The sequence below is a fragment of the Sus scrofa genome, chromosome 11, assembly GCF_054392235.1.
Source record: "Sus scrofa isolate SSC_HxYL_T2T_F1_AM1 chromosome 11, Sscrofa_HxYL_maternal_Yorkshire_Landrace_v2.0, whole genome shotgun sequence".
Taxonomy (NCBI): domain Eukaryota; kingdom Metazoa; phylum Chordata; class Mammalia; order Artiodactyla; family Suidae; genus Sus; species Sus scrofa.
In genome coordinates, this window is record NC_139393.1 from 11,030,752 (window position 1) to 11,048,915 (window position 18,164).

Consider the following 18,164-nt stretch of genomic DNA (forward strand, 5'->3'; position numbering starts at 1 on the left):
AAAGGAGTGTGTTAGAGTCGATGGAGTACAGTCATGGTTTTAATTGAAAAGCAGCAGGTAGACTGGAAAGCTACGTGAATCTTTCCATCTGTTTCTTTTTATCTTTGATCTATTTATCCTTCTCTTTTGTATATAAGTAGAAAAATGCCTCGATAACATTGTAGTGGTTAAATGTGGGTGGTTTTGTTTTAACTTTCTGCTTGACATTTTCAGCATGCTGTGATTTTTTAAAAATAATGGATATGTAATTACGTAATAAGTTTTTTTTTTCTTAAAAGCAAAATTATTAGAAAGCAAAAAAAAGTCTAATAACAGCAAGGGAGAGGGAGCCTATTGTATTGTGAGTAAATTGTTTTGGACTTTATGCTGCTCTTATGTTATAAAGCAGACACTGGGAAATATACATTACACTTTTGATCTACAGAAAACTATTCCTATACCTCTGTCAAAGGAAAGTCCACATCATCAGATGGTCATGCGTCAGTAGAAAGATCGTTTACAGACATGAAAAGCCTAAGAATATGTTCTAGGGTCTAGAAGATGTGGAGAAGGAGGAGGCGACTGAGGTATGAAAAAGCGCTAAATAATAATAACATTATTCCAGAATAGACTGTAACAAATAAAGTATGAGATTGAAAGATACAGATCAGAGCAGGGATTTGGGAAGCTGGGACAAGTCTCTTCTCAGTTCTTAAAATGAAAAACTAATTCTTAAAATTAAAAAATCAGGGAATTTTTAAAAAGCCCACTTTTTTTTTTTTTTTTTTTTTTTTTTTTTTTTTTTTTTTGCTGGATCATATAGCAACTTTATTTTTAGTTTGTGGAGTAACTTCCATACTGTTCCTCATAGTGGCTGCACCAATTGACATTCCCACCAACAGTGTAGGAGGGTTTCTTTTTCTCCACACCCTCTCCACCATTTATCATTTGTCATTTTTTTAAAAATGATGGCCATTCCAGCTGGTATGAGGTGATACCTCATTGTTTTTGTCTTAACTCAATGAATTTTATTATGTTTATAGTTGTACAACAATTATCTCAACCCAATTTTGTAGCATTCCCGTCCCAAACCCCCAGCCCATCCAGCCTGTTTCCTTTGGAAACCACAAGTTTTTCAAAGTCTGTGAGTCAGTATCTTTTCTGCAAAGAAGTTCATTGTGTCCTTTTGTATGTGCTTATGCGTATGTGTGTCTTTTTGTCTTTTAGGGCCCCACTGGAGGCATATGGAGGTTCCCAGGCTAGGAGTTGAATCTGAGCCGCGAGGGCAACTTATACCACAGCTCATGGCAATGCCAGATCCTTAACCCACTGAGGCCAGGGATTGAACCCGCGTCCTCATGGATGCTAGTCGGGTTCGTTAACCACTGAGCCATGACAGGAACTCCCTGTGGAGTAAGTGGTAGCATATCAGAGACGTCATAATTATTAGTGGATTGTCCTCTATTTATTATTACTTGGCCTTCTAGTTTTGAGAAGAAAAGTATTATTAACAACAAAAACAAATTATCTCCTCTCTCTCATAAATCCTCTCACCCCACCCCCCAAACTCCCCCCACCACGTTCCCCTCACCCAGCTCCGCCAGCCCTTCTTCGTTCCCTCAAAGGGCTTTTTTTCCTGCCGAGGTTCTGATTTTTTTCCTGTCATATAATGCTATAAGGAACATTTTGCATAAATTCTAAAATATGGCTTCTTTGGGTATCTTTATTGAGATTTGGTTTGACAAGTGAATTTTCTCTCAGTTTTCTCATAGGTCTAAAGAAGGTAGCTTTCTGTTCCCATTAAGGGCCTATATACAAATTTATGTGATATTAAATTCAAAAGCATTGAGTATATATATTATGTGCCAAGCATTGTGGTAAGTGCTTTATCTTTACTTTGTAGGAGTGGCAAATAGTCCTAGAAAGATTTAAACAAGTTAGTGCAGTGTGACAGTAACTATTAATACTTAGTGATATTTCTGTGCTCATATATATTTCCCAGCCTCCCTTACAGTTAGCTTGGACATGCTGTCTGATGAAAAGTGACTAGTTGTGGCCAGTAGTTACACATCCAAAGTATCTTCTATCCATATGCTCTCTTCTCTTCATCTGCCAGCCGGAGGATGAGAGGCCTTCTTACAGCCGTAAGATGAGAATGGCCTGGATCCCTGAGTCACTGATTGGCAAAGAGCTACCCTACCTGCATTACTGTGATGATGGCAAGAAATGCATTTTTACTGTGCTTAGCCCCTGAGATTTAGGAGGTTTTATGTCACCAAAACCAAGTTAATGACTAAGACTAATGTACCCGTATCACATGGCTAGTATCTATAGAGGTTTGCAGGAGCTCCTAGGTTCATTCTTTATGCTCTTAGAGAGAAGTTACCTAAATCAGGAGAGAGACGATAAGAACAGGAGGAAGGAAGGCATTAACCTGCTGTGAAAATAAAGATAACTAGCCCCAATCTGGAATGGCAGGAAGATGCCAGTGGTTAAGACAAACCTAACTTGTCTACTGCTTACTACTGTGCTATCATGGGCAACTTGCTTACCTTTTCTGAACCTGGCTTATCCTGCACAGTGAAGACAATAGCACAGTGAGTGGCACACAGTGGATAATTTAGTAGTCAAATATTATTTGTTATAATTATCTACCCCTACCCTAGATATAATAAGAAAATTAGTGATTATAGATATAAATATAAAAATATCATGCTTAGTCGCAACACATTGATGTTTATTTTGTAGTGCATAAGAGAACGAGTGAAAATTGCACATGAAAATTAATACTAAAAAAAGCATAATTGAGAGAAATAGGAACATTTTGTGTCTTTACCAGGGGCTGCATAAAACCTTGTAATATCTACACAAATTTAGATAATGTAATAAAATGAATGCATCTCACACTGGAATAATTGAGAGCCATTATTTTCAAAAGCAATAGGGCAATTATCAAATGGGAAAAAAATCTTAAAATTATTCTGCTTCTCTATTGTAATATCAATGCGGAATTTATGAAACACAGCCTTTTTAGGTGGCACTGGAACATTTTAGAATGTGGCTGTCAGAATGGAGGACTTTTTTAAAGAGAGACTTTAAAGAATTAGAATTCCAGAGATGTGTTCAAAATGAACACTAATTACTTGATATTCAACTTATATTACCTTATGTTCATAATAAGAAATGATTGAGAGTTCTGGAACACAAAGGTGCTCCACGAAATCTCATTTTATTTTCTAACTAATCACAGTGAGCCTGAAGCAACTTATTATTCTTTTTACTTACATAACCTCTGCTTCCCTGGCCTCCACTGCAGGGCTGCAGCATTTCAAAGGAGAGGCTGGAGGGAGGATTATGGCGGCACTGTTGTGGGAAGCTTGGTCCTCAGACTTTGTGGATCTCAGTCATAGAGAACTCTTGCCTAGAACATCCTGCTCAGATGACATGGCCCCAGATTATGGATTTTCTGAGTGACTCTCTATCTAGCTTAGTTTATACCACTGAATCCCAATGAACTTACTCTTGACATTCAGGGTTTGATGATTATGTCATCTGGGTCAAAAGGAGAACCCTTGAATACTACCATCTGTGCACACTTGTGAGGACAATGGGCCACAATATCTGAAATGTCACAATCCAGGAAATCTGTAAATTTGTTTCCTTAGAGATGGGTAACTATTTTCTCCACATTCTCAACTGTGGTTTGTTGGGTTTGTGTTTATCTGTGTTAGGAATTGGCCCTGGGCAAGCATAACTGGCTACTTTTTCCATCTAAGTGTCCTGGTCAGAACCTACTAGTTTCTAAGAAAGTGACACCTTGAAATACATGGTTTTGATGTTACTGAGGTTTTATTGAAGTATAGTTGATTTACAGGGTTTTGATAATTTCTGCTATACAACAAAGTGATTCAGTTTTACATGTACACATCTGATCTCTTTCAGATTCTTTTCCCACACAGATTATCACAGAATATTGGGTAGAGCTTTCTGTGCTATATAGCAGGTCTCCGTTGGCCCGTCGTTTCATATACCTCAGTGTGCATATATGCCAGTCCCAAACCCCCAGTCCATCTCTCCCACCTACCGCTTGTCCCCTTTGGTAACCATAAGTTTTTCAAAGTCTGTGATTCTGCTTCTGTTTTGCAAATAAGTTCTTTTGTATCATTTTTAAGATTCTACATACGAGAGATATCATATGATGTTTGTCTTTCACTGTCTGACTAACTTCATTTAGTGTGATAGTTTCTAGGTCCATCCATGTTGCTGCAAATGGCATTATTTCATTATTTTTTATGGCTGAGTAATATTCCATTGCATATATGTACCACATCTTCTTTATCCATTCATCTGTTGATGGACATTTAAGTTGCTCCCATATTTTAGCTGTTGTAAATAGTGCTGCACTGAACATTGGGGTGCATGTATCTTTTCAAATTACAGTTATTATTTTTGAAAACCTCTCATGTAAACTGTGTGCAAAAATACCAATCACAGAGTAAAAATTTGTGTACCACATATTGGGAGTGCAAAAAATGTAGGTTCTCTGTTTTCCAAATCGAATCATATCTTACTCTGGATCCTCCAATCCTGTTGCTAGCAAAAAACAAACAAACAAAGAACAACAAAAAATAACATAAAACCCCCACCTCCAAACCCCTAAACTCATTAATGATATATTCATCTTTTCCAGGCTATAACATTTTCTTTCCAGCTAACTTGGTCTCTTTTGGAAAAATATTCAATCCATCCAACGTTTGAACCCTCCTAAAAGGCTGTCTCTCTGTTCCTCTTCTTTTGAATTTTTTCTCCTCTCTCTTCTTTACAAGGTACCACGTAGGTGACAGAGGACATTTGTGTGCTCTTAGAGACTGTTTATAGAAACAAGTCAATGGCAAGGCCACATATTAAAAATAGAACCCACAACCTGCAGCACATAAACTACTTAGGAAACCAGCCCCTTATCTGCAATAAACAGCTGTAGACATCAGCCTGCTCTAAGTCAGACCTGCAGAAATCCCCATTGTTATTTCTAGTGACAATCCAAGAAGGTAAATAATATCTTCTTGTTAACAATCCACCCAAATGGCCAGGACTTGATTAATAATTGATATCTTTCTTAACTTTGATCCCTGTTTCAAACTTAGGATCAACTAGAGAAAGTCAAATATAACCTAACCAACCACATAGGATGTCCCACTTCCGTTATGCCCTTAAAGATCCACCAGGCCATCAGCCTCCAATCAGGGTCCACCTGAAGCTTTCCCTTCCTTCCATTGTGTAAAGCTTTGCTATTTCTTCACCTGATGTTGAGTCTCTGTCATGGTGCACGTGATGGTGGCTATCTTTTGCCATAGCAAACTCTGAACAAATAGCATTCGCTTTTCTTATGTAGTTAGCCTTTGTTGATTTCACAGCTCCTATTGTATCAGTGGTGGCCAACAGCATGAGCTGTTCTTTCTGTTGGGCACTTAACTGCTGAAATACATTGTGGGTTTCTGGACATTGCTCTTTTCCCCACTGCCCTGCCCATGTGGCTGGTGGACCTGGAGGTCTATGCACTTGGCATAGTAGGGGCTCCTTGGGACCCACTCCACCCCTCAGCAAGTTGGCCTCACTTGGCTCTTTTGGTGTGCAGATCTCTGGGGTCTTAATGGACTACCCCGCCTAGGCTGTGGGCTCTCTCACCCCTTGCCTCAGTTTGGCTCCCAACTCTCTTCTGCCTCCCCGCAACTCCTGGCATATGTGTCTGTCACATAGGAGCTAAGAAGGACGTAAGGGCCTTCTCCTGCCCTCGCTCTGCAGAAACATGTCACACCACTCTTTTATTCTGTCGTGCCTGCCATGTTAACTTGGGGGCAGCCTGCTAAGCAATTTCTGAACAGGAGGTAAGAAAAAGTCCTCTTTACTTTTGTTGCTCCTTTGTGCTTACTACCTGGGCTTCTCCTTTTCCTTTGCTCTCACTCTGGGGGTCAGCTCCAGCAAGACTGATCTCCTACTTCCCCAAGCTTCTGCTTGTACATCTCCCTTCCAACTTGAAAACCTCTTCTTTTCCTTGCACAGTCTAAGACCTTCCTCCTACGTTAAGCTCATTTTCCGACTTCGTGAACGTCTTACCTCTAGGTGGTTCATTTCCTTCTCTTCCTTGGGGGCAGTAAGCTTTGTGATCAGTGTTAACCGTGGAAGGAGTGCAGAGCAACAAACCAGTGTACAGGTGAAGGATAATTCACCAGGAAATATTAAAAACACCTCCTCTCAACACTCCCCACTTCTGATTACTTCATAGTGCGGTAATGAAGATCCACTGCAATCAAGTACGGGAAATACTTTGTGTTTGTAAAGGGAAGGCAAGCATGAATTGTTATTATTTGCATCAGAACTTAGTCACTTGGTCTTGTCATTCAAATAGGTTTGCCTCCTTGGTTATTTAAAACAATTCCGTGTGTGTGTGTGTCTGTGTGTGTGTGTGTTATTTAGAAGAAGAAAGAGGTCAGTTTAAACCTTGACTCTTTCCTCTGTGTGAGTCAAAGATGTGAATTTATATTGCTTTTCTCAAATTCAGTAGTTTCTCACAGTCATTTTGATTTTCGCCAATAGAAATGCAAAGTGTGAATTCCAAAGATTTTTATTTGGTATTTTTTTCCTCATAGGTTAGAGATAGGAAAGGTCTACAAGGTAGCCAGAGAAAACACTCATCTGCTAGCAGGCACTGTTTCTCTGACAGTCTGGACCTGAGGTGAAACCTTGAGGATGCTGAATGTGCTTGTCCATAAATACATAGGGAAGGAAGACTATATCAGTGTGTTTAAGGAGGGACCAAGCGAACTCTCAAAACTGAACTCCTCCTAATATGTGAGGACAGTCTGTGTTGATGTTGAATAAAACCCAGAATTAATATTTACATAACATTTTATAATTTACAGGTTTTTTAATTTGCCATGTCTCATTTGAGCAAATAAAAATCTTCTAAGAGGAATATTATTCTTCTCATTTTACAGATGGATCCTAATTTGGTTATATTTTTACTATTACTGTGATCTTTACTTAGCTAGTTACCTTACTTTTAAATGTGTGCACCTGGGGGGATACCAGCTCTAGTCACTTTGAAATACAGAAGGTAGGAGTATTTCTTGTACCTTGAAACCCTTCAACATGGGGCAGCTGTAGAGACGAATATGATTCCTGTCACTCGTCATTGTCAAAGCTCACAAGAAGTGTGGAAAACTGCTTTATAGCCAACATACCCACCAATAAAATCTATACATATGTATTTTGGAAACAATGTTTCTATGGCAATGTAGTATATACCCCTGCAGTAATTATGGCAGCGCAAACGTGTTAACGGCTGGTGAGAGAAATCACACCTGTTTCTAAATGGATTGCAGTTACTCACTCTCTTTTCTTTGCCAAATTTTATTGCCTAGATTATATGTTCTTTGTGGATGAATTCAACATCACCACTTTATTATTTACTGAGTGCATGTAATAGGCAAAGGGTATGATTTTTGTCAGGTTTTGAGTGAAAGGAAAAACCTGACTTTGGAGAGTGAGTATAAGGTGGAGACATGGAGCTAGATTGTGTGGAGAAAATGAAGAAACTGAAAAAAAAAAAAAAGTGATTTTAAGTGAAAGGTCACAAGGAAAGGAATTTAATTTCTTGCTAGGTTGCGAGTGGAAAAGAAAGGAAGTGGGAAGTAGTATGAAGGAAGTAGGAGGTAGTATGAAGGAAGTGGGAGGGAGTATGAAGGAAGTGGGAGGTAGTATGAAGGAAGTGGGAGGTAGTATGAAGGAAGTGGGAGGTAGTATGAAGGAAGAAGCATGAAATAGAAAAAGGAAAAGGAGACCAAAGCAGAATATGAGACATAGGGGATACTGTGTGGTCATTCATTCACTCATTAAATAATAACTAAAAATCTGTTATGAATCTGGGAACTCTGAGACGTTAATATCCTTTGATGGGGAAACTGAGGCTCAGCACGTTGAGTTCACACAGACGAGTGTGACCTTACCTTGAATCAGAGCCTTGATTCTAAGGTCTGTGTTCTTTCTACCATGCTGATGCTGCCATACCTCACAGGGACAACTTACTAATTTTTCTTACAGATTTTTACATTTCCCAGCTTGAAAATATGTTTGAAAAGAAGTCGTTATGTGGGGGTCCCAGTTTCTGGGAAGATTGAAACACTGCTAAACTTGGTTGGAAGGAAATCATTATTGAGAATAACTTTTTGGTAACATTTCATAATGTATATGCAGAGCAAATCATCAAATTCTGCACTTTACATATGTACAATTATATTTTGAAGTATTCTTCAAAGCTGGAAATAAAAAAAAAATAATAACTTTCAACACTGAGTGGTGGAAGTGCTGGAAAGCAGGTTGGTGTATGGAGAGCACAACTTTGAATGATTGAATAAGACAGCGAGGAATGATCCAGGAACCGGTAATTATTGGGTGGCTGTGTTCTCCTTTGATTCATTTGTAGATATGTAAGGCTTTGGAAGAAGATTCTTATCAGCTGCATATTTTGACTTAATAGTTATTTTATTGTCAATCATAAAGTATGGGTGTGGCTTATTAAACCACAAAGCTAAAGCCCAGTATTTTATAACTCTTGACAAAATATGATCTGAATAGACGAGAATCATTTTTTTAAGTTAGTGAAAATAAATGTACTCCCAAAGAAATTGTTCTCACCCTTAATGCAGTGTGTCAACCTGACAAGTTAACAAAACACATCAAATAATGTAACCCTGGAGATTTGGAGTGCCCAATTGATCTTCACAGCAAATTGCCCAAAGAGATTTGGTGATTTTTAACTTAACAAGTTGGTATATTCTGTAATCTATAAATGACCTTCAAGAAGAAATAAACTTTCCATGTGAACTTCCTCAAGTAATTTTAAGAGTAGTTCAAAAAGGGGCCTAATAGCAAAATGAAATGGAAAGCCCTTTGTCTCAGTAAATCAGCACCCAATTTCTCCTATATTAGGACCATCATTTTTATAAATAAAAAGGTGTTTTCTGCTCATTTCATCTTATCTGTTTGTCAGTTTTTTTTTTAATTGTCAATGACAGCTCTAAGCTGGTTAGAGGCAAAATGTAACTCCTTTGAATCAAAGAACACCATATACACAGTGGCTCCCTTGTATAAATGAAGATTTAGAAATCACTTATCAATTATGATTATGGATAATCACGAAAAATATGGAACATATATTTCTAGGTAATTCTCCGCATTTTGTGTTCGGTTGCCAGTGTCTTTGTAACACTAGGATAAGTTAACTAGATGTTGCAGAGGTCTTTGTCCCAGATGCCAAATTTTCTTCAGTGCATTGCGTACTTATTATGTATCTTCTATGCACTTAGTTTTGTGCACTGCGAGGTTGGAAGTCTGTAGGATATTATTTGTAATTACTTAAGGAAGATTTATAATCTCATTTAGGAGGTGCATCCAAAGAAAAGGAAACAAAGAGATAATCATTCAAGACAATATATATTCAAATGCCAAGCTGTGTGACTCAGACAGTGTATGCCCAGGAGGGCTGAGGAAGGGGCGGCCAGATTGAATTCAAGTCATCTATGAAGTGTGCCTTGAGGAATGCTGAGTGATGAATTTAGAGATGTGCTTAATGAATATGAATGAATGAATGAAGTAGGAATGGTGGGAAAGGCATGAGCCACCCCCGCAGGAGGCCTCCTTTTGATGCTACCTGGTTATTAGTGTGTGGATCTTTATTTCCCACAAACGATTGCTTTGACTGCTCTCTTATTTTCAGCAAATTCACAAGCCTTCCACCTCCTGCCTAAAATGTCTCCAGTTACTCCCATGTGTCTAATGCTTTAACTTTAAAGAGTCGCCTTCCTTTTATATGGCCTGAACTTATCAAACACTACGATTGTCCCAGCTCCGCAGAGAAGGAAACTGGGACTCAAGAGATGTAAGGAAGCCCACTGGGAAGTCTATGCAATGACTATGCCCGCATATCCAAATGAATATTTTTTAGTGGAAGATCTCTGGAAAAAAATGGTCTCTGCAGTGAGATAGGGTTGGCAAGCACTGCCTACCCTTACGCGTGTGGATTTTACGAAGTACATTACCACGTTACAGTGTATGAGAAGCGCTAAAGGATCCCATTAAGGCTTGTTCAGTGCAACGTTTTCCCTAATTTAGGATCACACATCTTTGTATCCCGTCTTCACCTATCATTGCTTCTCAAAACATCTGAGCATATATTTCAACTTTCTTCACCGCAAACATGGCTATAGAATCTCTTCACATCCTAGCCTCCACCCTCCTCTCCTACCACTTTTGAAAATTATAGATCTTCTAGTCTTAAAAATGCTCCTCCCACCATGTGCTAATTATCTGACTCCTTTTCCAGAATATCATGAGTTGAATTGTGTTCTTCCCAAAATTGATATGTTGAAGTCCCAGCCCTCAGTACCTCAGAATGTCACTTTATTTGCAAATGGGGTCACTGCAGATGTAATTGGTTACATTAAGCTGAGGTCATAGAAGTTCCCATTGTGGCTCAGTAGAAAGGAATCTGAGTAGTACCCATGAAGATGCAGGTTCAATCCCTGGTCTCCATCAGTGGGTTGGGGATTCGGCATTGTTATGAGCTGTGGTGTAGGTTATAGACACAGCACAAATCCCATGTTGCTGTGGCTGTGGCGTAGGCCAGAGGCTACAGCTCCCATTTGACCCTTAGCCTGGGAACTTCCATATGCCTCAGGAGCCAAAATAAATAAATAAATAAATAAGGTCCTACTGGAGCAGGGGGCCCTAATCCCTCGTTTGAGTGGCATCCTTATTTGAAGGGACAATTCTGACATAGATGTTCACACCAGGAGAATGCTATGTGAAAATTAAGGCAAAGACTGAGATGATGGTTTTATAAGCCGAGAGAGCAACAGTTTCAGCAAAGCACTGCATGTGAGGAGAGGAGCATGGGACTGATTCTCCCTCATAGAGCCCAGAAGGAACCCACCCCAATGACACCTTCCTCTTGGACTTCTGGCCTCCAGGACTGAGAGACAATTTCAGTTTCCTAAGGCCCCAGGTTTGAAGTGCTTATTCCAGCAGGCCGAGGATACTCTACATAGGGCGTATTCCACACTCACTTCTCCAGAATATTCCTCTCTTCCTTTCCATTCTTCCATTTTTTTTCCTCTTTTTACTGTCCTTTTAGGGCTGCACCATGGCATATGGAGGTTCCCAGGCTAGGGGTCTAACCGGAGCTGTAGCCACCAGTCAAAGAGAGGCCAGGGATGGAACCTGCAAGCTCATGGTTCCTAGTCAGATTCGTTAACCACTGAGCCACGACGGGAACTCCCATTCCTCCACTTTTAACTGCTGAATTTCCCAGACCTCAGCACCAATGCCCCTTCCTCAGTGTCCCCTCCTCCTTCGCTTGACTTTCCCTGCAAGACAAACTGCCCTCCCACCCGTATTGCCATAGCTCTTTGTGGATTTCCCTATCGCTTTGCAAGCCCCTTGGAAAGGGTCTTATTCCACCTGATATTCATAGCATTTAACAGAATGATGGTCACCCTTAGTTAGGCTCCCAATGAATGCGTTTGAGTGAACAGCTGAATGACAAATGGATCGTGGTGTTTGTTCTCCTGACTTATGCGTCACAAAGCAGCGGGGCGGTGGTCATGCTGGCTTAGTCTGAGTTGGCGCCAGTAGCTCTTGATGGAGTAAGTCCAAGTGTAGGAAAAGGTGGTCATTAGCATCTCTTGACAGTGCTTTGCTAGAGGCTCAGATGAGATCAGCATGTTATGGGCACATTATGATGTGGTCCTACTGCAAATGCCATTAGATCAAAGCATCCTGGCTCCCAGCATCCAGTTTCAATTTCATATTGATGCCTGGAGGAATGAAGCTGCATATTGCAGGGCAAATGCTTCATGGTTTTAATTGGAACATTGAAGAGTCTTAATATCTGCAGTGGTTCTAATGTGAGATGTAGGGATTTTTAATTAGAACCTTTGCTATGGATTTATTTCTTTCCCACTAAGATAGAAAAAAATGCTGATTTTCATAGTTATATTGAAAGGAAACATCAAAAATTTTATATTAATAGTTATTAATCAGAAATGAATTTCTGATTAGAACAATGAAGATTTTTGTATAATTGTGTCTTATTTTTTTCACTCTGATGTTCACACCTAGTTCATTTTTGAGAAATACATTTTGCCAAATTTATATAGTAAATTTACAAAACAAAGCACCTATTTTGCTTTAAAATACTAAAATTTACTGCTAGGGTAACTGCCTGTCCTGGTTGTCCCAGGATGGTCCAGTTTAACACTGAAAGTCCTGCATCCCAGGAAACCCTTAAATATGGGCAGTCTTGGACAGTTAGTCACTCTATTTCATCCTTAAGTTTGAATTTATGTAGTTTGGTGATGCTACAGCTTCAATTCAGGAGTATTTGTGAGTGCTTATATGACACTATGCACTGTGAGAGACAGAGAGATAAAACGCAGCTCTTACCTTTAAGCTTCAAATCTAGGGAGCATAATGCAGGGCATATTAGAGTTGGCCTGCATTATGGTGTAAGAGAGATACTGCACACAGTTGGGCTTAGCGTTCTGATTACTGGATATGCCACCATGAGGTATCATTTGAAATTGACCTTGAGGAATATATAAGCTTTTGGAAAGCAAATGTTGGGTCTGGGGAAGGAAATAGAAAAAAAAAATTGCTTTAGTTTTGGGGATACAATTTTTTTTCTTTTTGGGGTCGTACCTGCAGTACATTCCCAGTCCAGGGTTCCAGCTGGAGCTGCAGCTGCACGCTTACAACACAGCCACAGTAACACTGAGTCCTTAACTCACTGAGTGAGGCCAGAGATGGAACCTGCATCCTCATGGATACAAGTCGGGTTCATAACCTGCTGAGCCACAGCAGGAACTCCCAGGGGATATAATTTTTTAAATTATTAGTTAATTACTTAATCTACTTCCTCCATCACCAGATTGTGAACTCTTTCAGAGGTTCATATGATATTTTTTAATTATAGGAAATAATACTGCTTTAAAGAGAAGTAAAATTCATAGATAAAACACCTCATCTCACTATATTTTTATGTGTGTCTATTCTTTAAAAAAAATTTTAACTTGTGATAAAATTCGCATAATATGAAATTTTCCATTTTAACTTTTTTTTTTTTTGCCTCACTCATGGCATGTGGAAGTCCCTTGGCCAGGGATCAAACCCGTGCCAAAGAAGTGACCCAAGCCACTGCAGTGACAACTGCCAGATTCCTAAACCACTGCACCAAAAGAGAACTCTGCATATTAACCATTTTTAAGTGTGCAGTTCAAGAACATTAAGTAAATATGCAGTGTAGTGTAACTATCACCACTGTCCATCTACAGAATTCTCTGAAACTCTGTCCCCATTAAATAATAACTCCCCATTTCCCCCTCCTCCCAGCCACTAGCAACCCACCAGTCCCTGAATTTGACTACTCTAGGTGTCTCCTGTAAGTGGAAATGTACAGTATTTGTCTTTTTGTTGATTGGCTTGTTGCACTTAACATCATGTTCTCAAGGCTCATCCCTGTTGTGTCAGAATTTCCTTCCTTTTTAAGGCCAAATAATAGTCCACTGTATGTGGAGAACACATTTCGTTTATCCACTCATCTGTTCATGGACATATGAGTTGCTTCCACCTTTTGGGTACTGTGAATAATGGTGCTAAGCACATGAGTGTACAAATATCTCTCTGAGTTTCTGCTTTCAATTCTTTGGGGGAATATTCCCAAAATATAATTTTTATCATCAGCCTAGTAATAGTAAGTAAGTAACAATACAGTGTGCACCAGCGTTTAAGGTACTATCTCTTCAACACGCTGCTTCACACTGCTGGGGCTGTTTCTCTGTTGCCAGGTGGCTTCCGAGAGGTCACACCAACATGGTAGAGGAAGTGCAAGGCTGGAGGGAGACGGAGGGGCTCTCCTTTCTATTCCACATTGACTCCCTGTTAACTTTCAGTCTTGTCAGTGTCCCCCAGCCTCTTTCTTCACCAGCCAGCACTCTTCATTCTGAGCAGCAGTTGAATTCAATATGCCATTTTTCACTCACAGAACCAACCTCATGAGTTCTCTCGGAGGCTCTGGCCCAGCCCTGGGGACCCTTCCTCCAAGGTCAGACGTCCCAGCATCATTATTATTGCCGTCTCAGGGCATCTTCCGAGCATCTAAGTGTTGACAAGTTCAGCCTCTTCCTTCTGTTCCTCCAGCCTTGGGGGCAGTGATTGCTTCCTGCAGTTGCGACTCCCTTGCTATCTTAGCATTCAGCTATTTAGTTAATAGTTCTTATATTAAATTCTTTCTGTTGAAATAACCAGCCTATTTCTGCCTCCTGACAGAACCTTGATGGTATATTGTGTGCTATCTAATTTTTTTCCTAGACTAAACTCTAGGGTCTCCTCTAGTTTTTATTTTCTCCTAAATCCATTTACTTTTATATTTAGGGAGTGTGAAGTTTCCACAACTCTAACCACATTTCATACCGTTTGGATTCATTTCTCATTTGAAATGCTTGCTGGTATCACTGTGGCCATTTCCTGCATGAGTTTCAGGTAATGTTTCACACCTTTTCTGGAGACATCCTCTGGTTCCCTCGAGCTGGAAGGTCTTGAATGCCTGACTAGAGATAGACCTAAACTAATCCTGTTAAAGAGCTTCCTTTTGAGGCCCATTTGATTGGGGGGCGGGGTCCAAAATGTTCCTTTTTATTTGACAGTGCTGGCTTTTTATAGTGCTTTTTCTATTATTATCCTTATGTTTATTATTTTTATCCAGATAAATATAGCAGAGTTCTCTTAGAGTAGGGTTTTTTATACACCTACACATGTTTATACATGTGCTCACTGCCTAGCATTAGAAAATGATCCTAGTAAGAATTTTTTTCCTAGACTAAACTCTATTAACTAAGAAGGAAAACATTGGGCAAGATGTTTATGGGCCCTAAGACCGTCCATGGCATTAGGCACTTCGGTGCCCTGTCGCTAATGGGGTGCAAGGTCGACTCACACTTAGCATAGGGGTGGGCACTGGCTGTGTTTAGCAATTGTTCAGCGAAATGCACAGCATATGGAAGTTCCTGGGCCAGGGGTCAAATCAGAGCTGCAGCTGCTGGCTCACGCCACAGCCACAGCAAGGCCAGATCCGAGCCACGCTGGCGACCTGCACTGCAGCTTGTGGCAATGCCAGATCCTTACCCTACTGAGAGAGGCCAGGGATTGAATCTGCATCCTCATGGATACTATCGGGTTCTTAACCCACTGAGACACAATGGAAACTCCCAAGTTTTTTCATATATATGTTCTGTTTATTCAACTCAGTATATATTAGCTCCTTTCTATATAAGGTAAGTGAGGCTCAAAGCAGACTTAACATTGAATATTCAAAACTGGAGCCAGTGTAATCGCCACATACCGAGGACTTATTTTTTCCACTTCTGATCTCTAAGCAGCACATGTGGCCTCAGATAAATGGTTCTGATATTAAGGTTTTCTACATAAACAAATTGTAAATGAGGCTTTTGTAAAAATTAGGAAATGTATAAAGTTTACCTATAAATATATATGTGTATATAAAATTTGTGATATGCATATGTATCATGTCTCTGTCAAGAATTTTGCGTGTGTGTGTAAATTTTTAGCATGATAGGGTCCCTGGACTAGGCTGTATAATCTTGAACAGGACCGTTCACTCTCTTCTTGAGTTTCCTCATCTGTAAAATGGGGATAAAAATATTAAACTCATTGTGTGGTTGTGTTATAATTGAGCTGACCTTCATAACGTCGCTGGTGCCGTGCCTGGCACGTCCTAGTTCTCTCCCCTTTATTTCAGGACATACCAGAAAATGGGATAAAGTATGTGAATGTGGGCCGTAAGCTGTAAAGATCACCACAGATTTAACATATTCTTATTTTAACTCTAAATTCTTCATGGAGACAAAAAATGCAAGAAGCTAATTATTCTAAGAACAATAAGATGCAACTGTCATTTATCTAGGATGTTGAGGACAAGGTTTAAATAGATCCTCCGAAGCAAAAGACTGTGAGCTAACAGAATAAGGAAATTAGACTGCATTATATTCATATATTATTATCTTTGGAAAAGTTGATAACCACCTTTTAACATGCAGTTGTTTCCAGGGAGGAGATGGACAGGCGAACAGGGAGGTGGCTCTCCTTGGCTGAAGCTCCTCGTCTCTGCCCAGAGGTGCCTTCCAGCTTCCTCCCGCTGCTGCGCGCGACGGATGTGGGCTGTGGAGGGCGATGGGGTGACTGCTCTGGGGTCTTCCCACAGAGCAGTTTCAGCTTAACTCACAGTCGGCTGTCAGTTCATCAGAACCCGATGTGCTGCGGGTCTGTGTGCGCTCAGGTAGTTCCATTCTCTCGCTTGGCCCTCTTCTGCTCTGTATGATGGCAAACGGCATTACCCAGCCTTCCATGCAGCTGGCTTCCAGGAGTTTTGGCCAGTGGGAGGCACTGGAGAAGTCTGGAAGGTGGAATAAGGGGGAAGTTGGGAGTGTTTATTCCCATCTCCCTCTGCCCTGGGTAGATCTCCAGAGCTGGCGGCAGCTACGTCTTCCTCAGGGCTCCGAGTCCAGCCCCCATGCCCCACCCTCCCCCGCAGTTGTGTTTCCCACAGGTAGCCTGCTCTTGGACTCTGGAACACCACTCCTTCCTGTTGTCGTTCCAGTCTTCTGGGTCACAGTCTTTTGGTCTTGCTCGCGGCATGAAGGAGTATCCAGGCCAGGAGTCAAACTGTGCCATAGCAGTAACCAGAGCCACAGTAGGGTCAATGCCAGCTCCTTAGCCTGCTGAGTCACCGGAAAATCCACCACAGTGGTCTCTTGATGCTGTTCCATTAGATATCACAGTCCCGTCTCTGTCTTCTCAGTTCTTCCTTTCCCTGGTGACCACTTTCTTCTGTTCGGTTCCCTTTGTTGAAGGCTCTGGAGAGCGTTTGTGTTCTCACTGGACCCTGTGAAATGCAGCTGGGGATATCCTGGGATAGACCCCTTGGATGGGTGGGAGGTGGATGGGAGGGCTCAGCCTCTCGTCCCCACACCCGCTCTCACTGCGTCTTCTTTACGTTACCCTACGGGGCCCTGTTCTCCTCCCAGCTCTGGGAGACATCGTGTTCCTTCCTGCTGGGTGGATATAGAACAAATATGTCCCTTCATTTTTAAAAATCATGAACAGCTGCTCATGCTGCATGAGCAGCAGAAGGCTGAGTATTAATAACGGAATTTAGTGAAGTAATCACATTAAACGTACAACAAAATGAATCTGCCATGAATTAATGCTATGCAGAAACATCACTGCCCTGCTCTGGGGACTGGTGAGGGCATAGCCCTGGTTAGAAATGGCTGCTGGCTAACTGACTCTTTTCCTTTCCTTTCACAAAACCTGGCCGGTATTTCTCTGGGTTTTCGCTTTAATCTCTTTAGTTTTCTGGCCTTTGTAAACAGCGTCAATGCTTACATTTTTTTCCTTAATTCACTCTTTTTTGTTTTTGTTATAGATAGACACTGTATACCCTGTGTATTGAGTATACTCTGCGGGGAGGCTGACACTCCACCTTGTGTGTGTGTTTCTTCTGCACAAAATGAAGGGCCCTCGGGCACAAAGCAGCAGCCGGCACGGCAGTAGCGGCAGTAGTGGTGTAAATTTCTGCTGGGTTTAAGGACAGCCACACGTCATAGGCCTTATCTCATTTAATTTTCACAGTAGCCCAGCAAAGTAGGTAATATTAGTATTTCCATTTTAAACAGAATCGCTGAGAGGTTAACTAATAACTTTACCCAAAGCCACACACCCTGTTAAGTGGTAGAGGTGGGATGACAAACCCAAATTTGTCTGACCCCAATAAAATATGTTGATTTCTGTAGGAAACCTGGCCTCAGTGCAGGTTCCAGAAGGTCAAAGGTACCAAGCTAGCCAAAAGATCACTCCCAGCTAAAGCCGTTCTTTGCCTTCTGTGGTCTCTACCCGGTATCATCCCTGAGTCTTCCTCTCCCAGGTGGCCCCCAGATGCAGGACCCCTCGGCACCTGAGATCAGATCACAAACCTCCATCATTAGGTGCAACTACTTCCTCCCGGGGAAGGAGAGGTTGCATGAAAATATATTTGGGGATGGGAAGCAGTTCCT

The 18,164-nt window shown here is 40.9% G+C and overlaps 1 protein-coding gene across 13 annotated transcripts in view; it reads left to right on the plus strand.

Annotated features, from left to right (window-relative positions):
- RFC3 (replication factor C subunit 3) overlaps positions 1–18,164 on the plus strand; it is a 377,430-nt gene that overhangs the window by 239,895 nt on the left and 119,371 nt on the right. For 4 of the 13 annotated variants that reach the window (XR_014818801.1, XR_014818796.1, XR_014818798.1 and 1 more), the window contains one exon: positions 14,467–14,574. The exons of 8 other annotated variants lie outside the window; for them this stretch is intronic. The gene's annotated coding sequence lies outside the window, so the exon portion shown is untranslated. Of the gene's footprint in view, positions 1–14,466; positions 14,575–16,148; positions 17,297–18,164 lie in introns of those variants that run through there. One more of the 13 variants, XR_014818800.1, reaches the window with a different exon arrangement.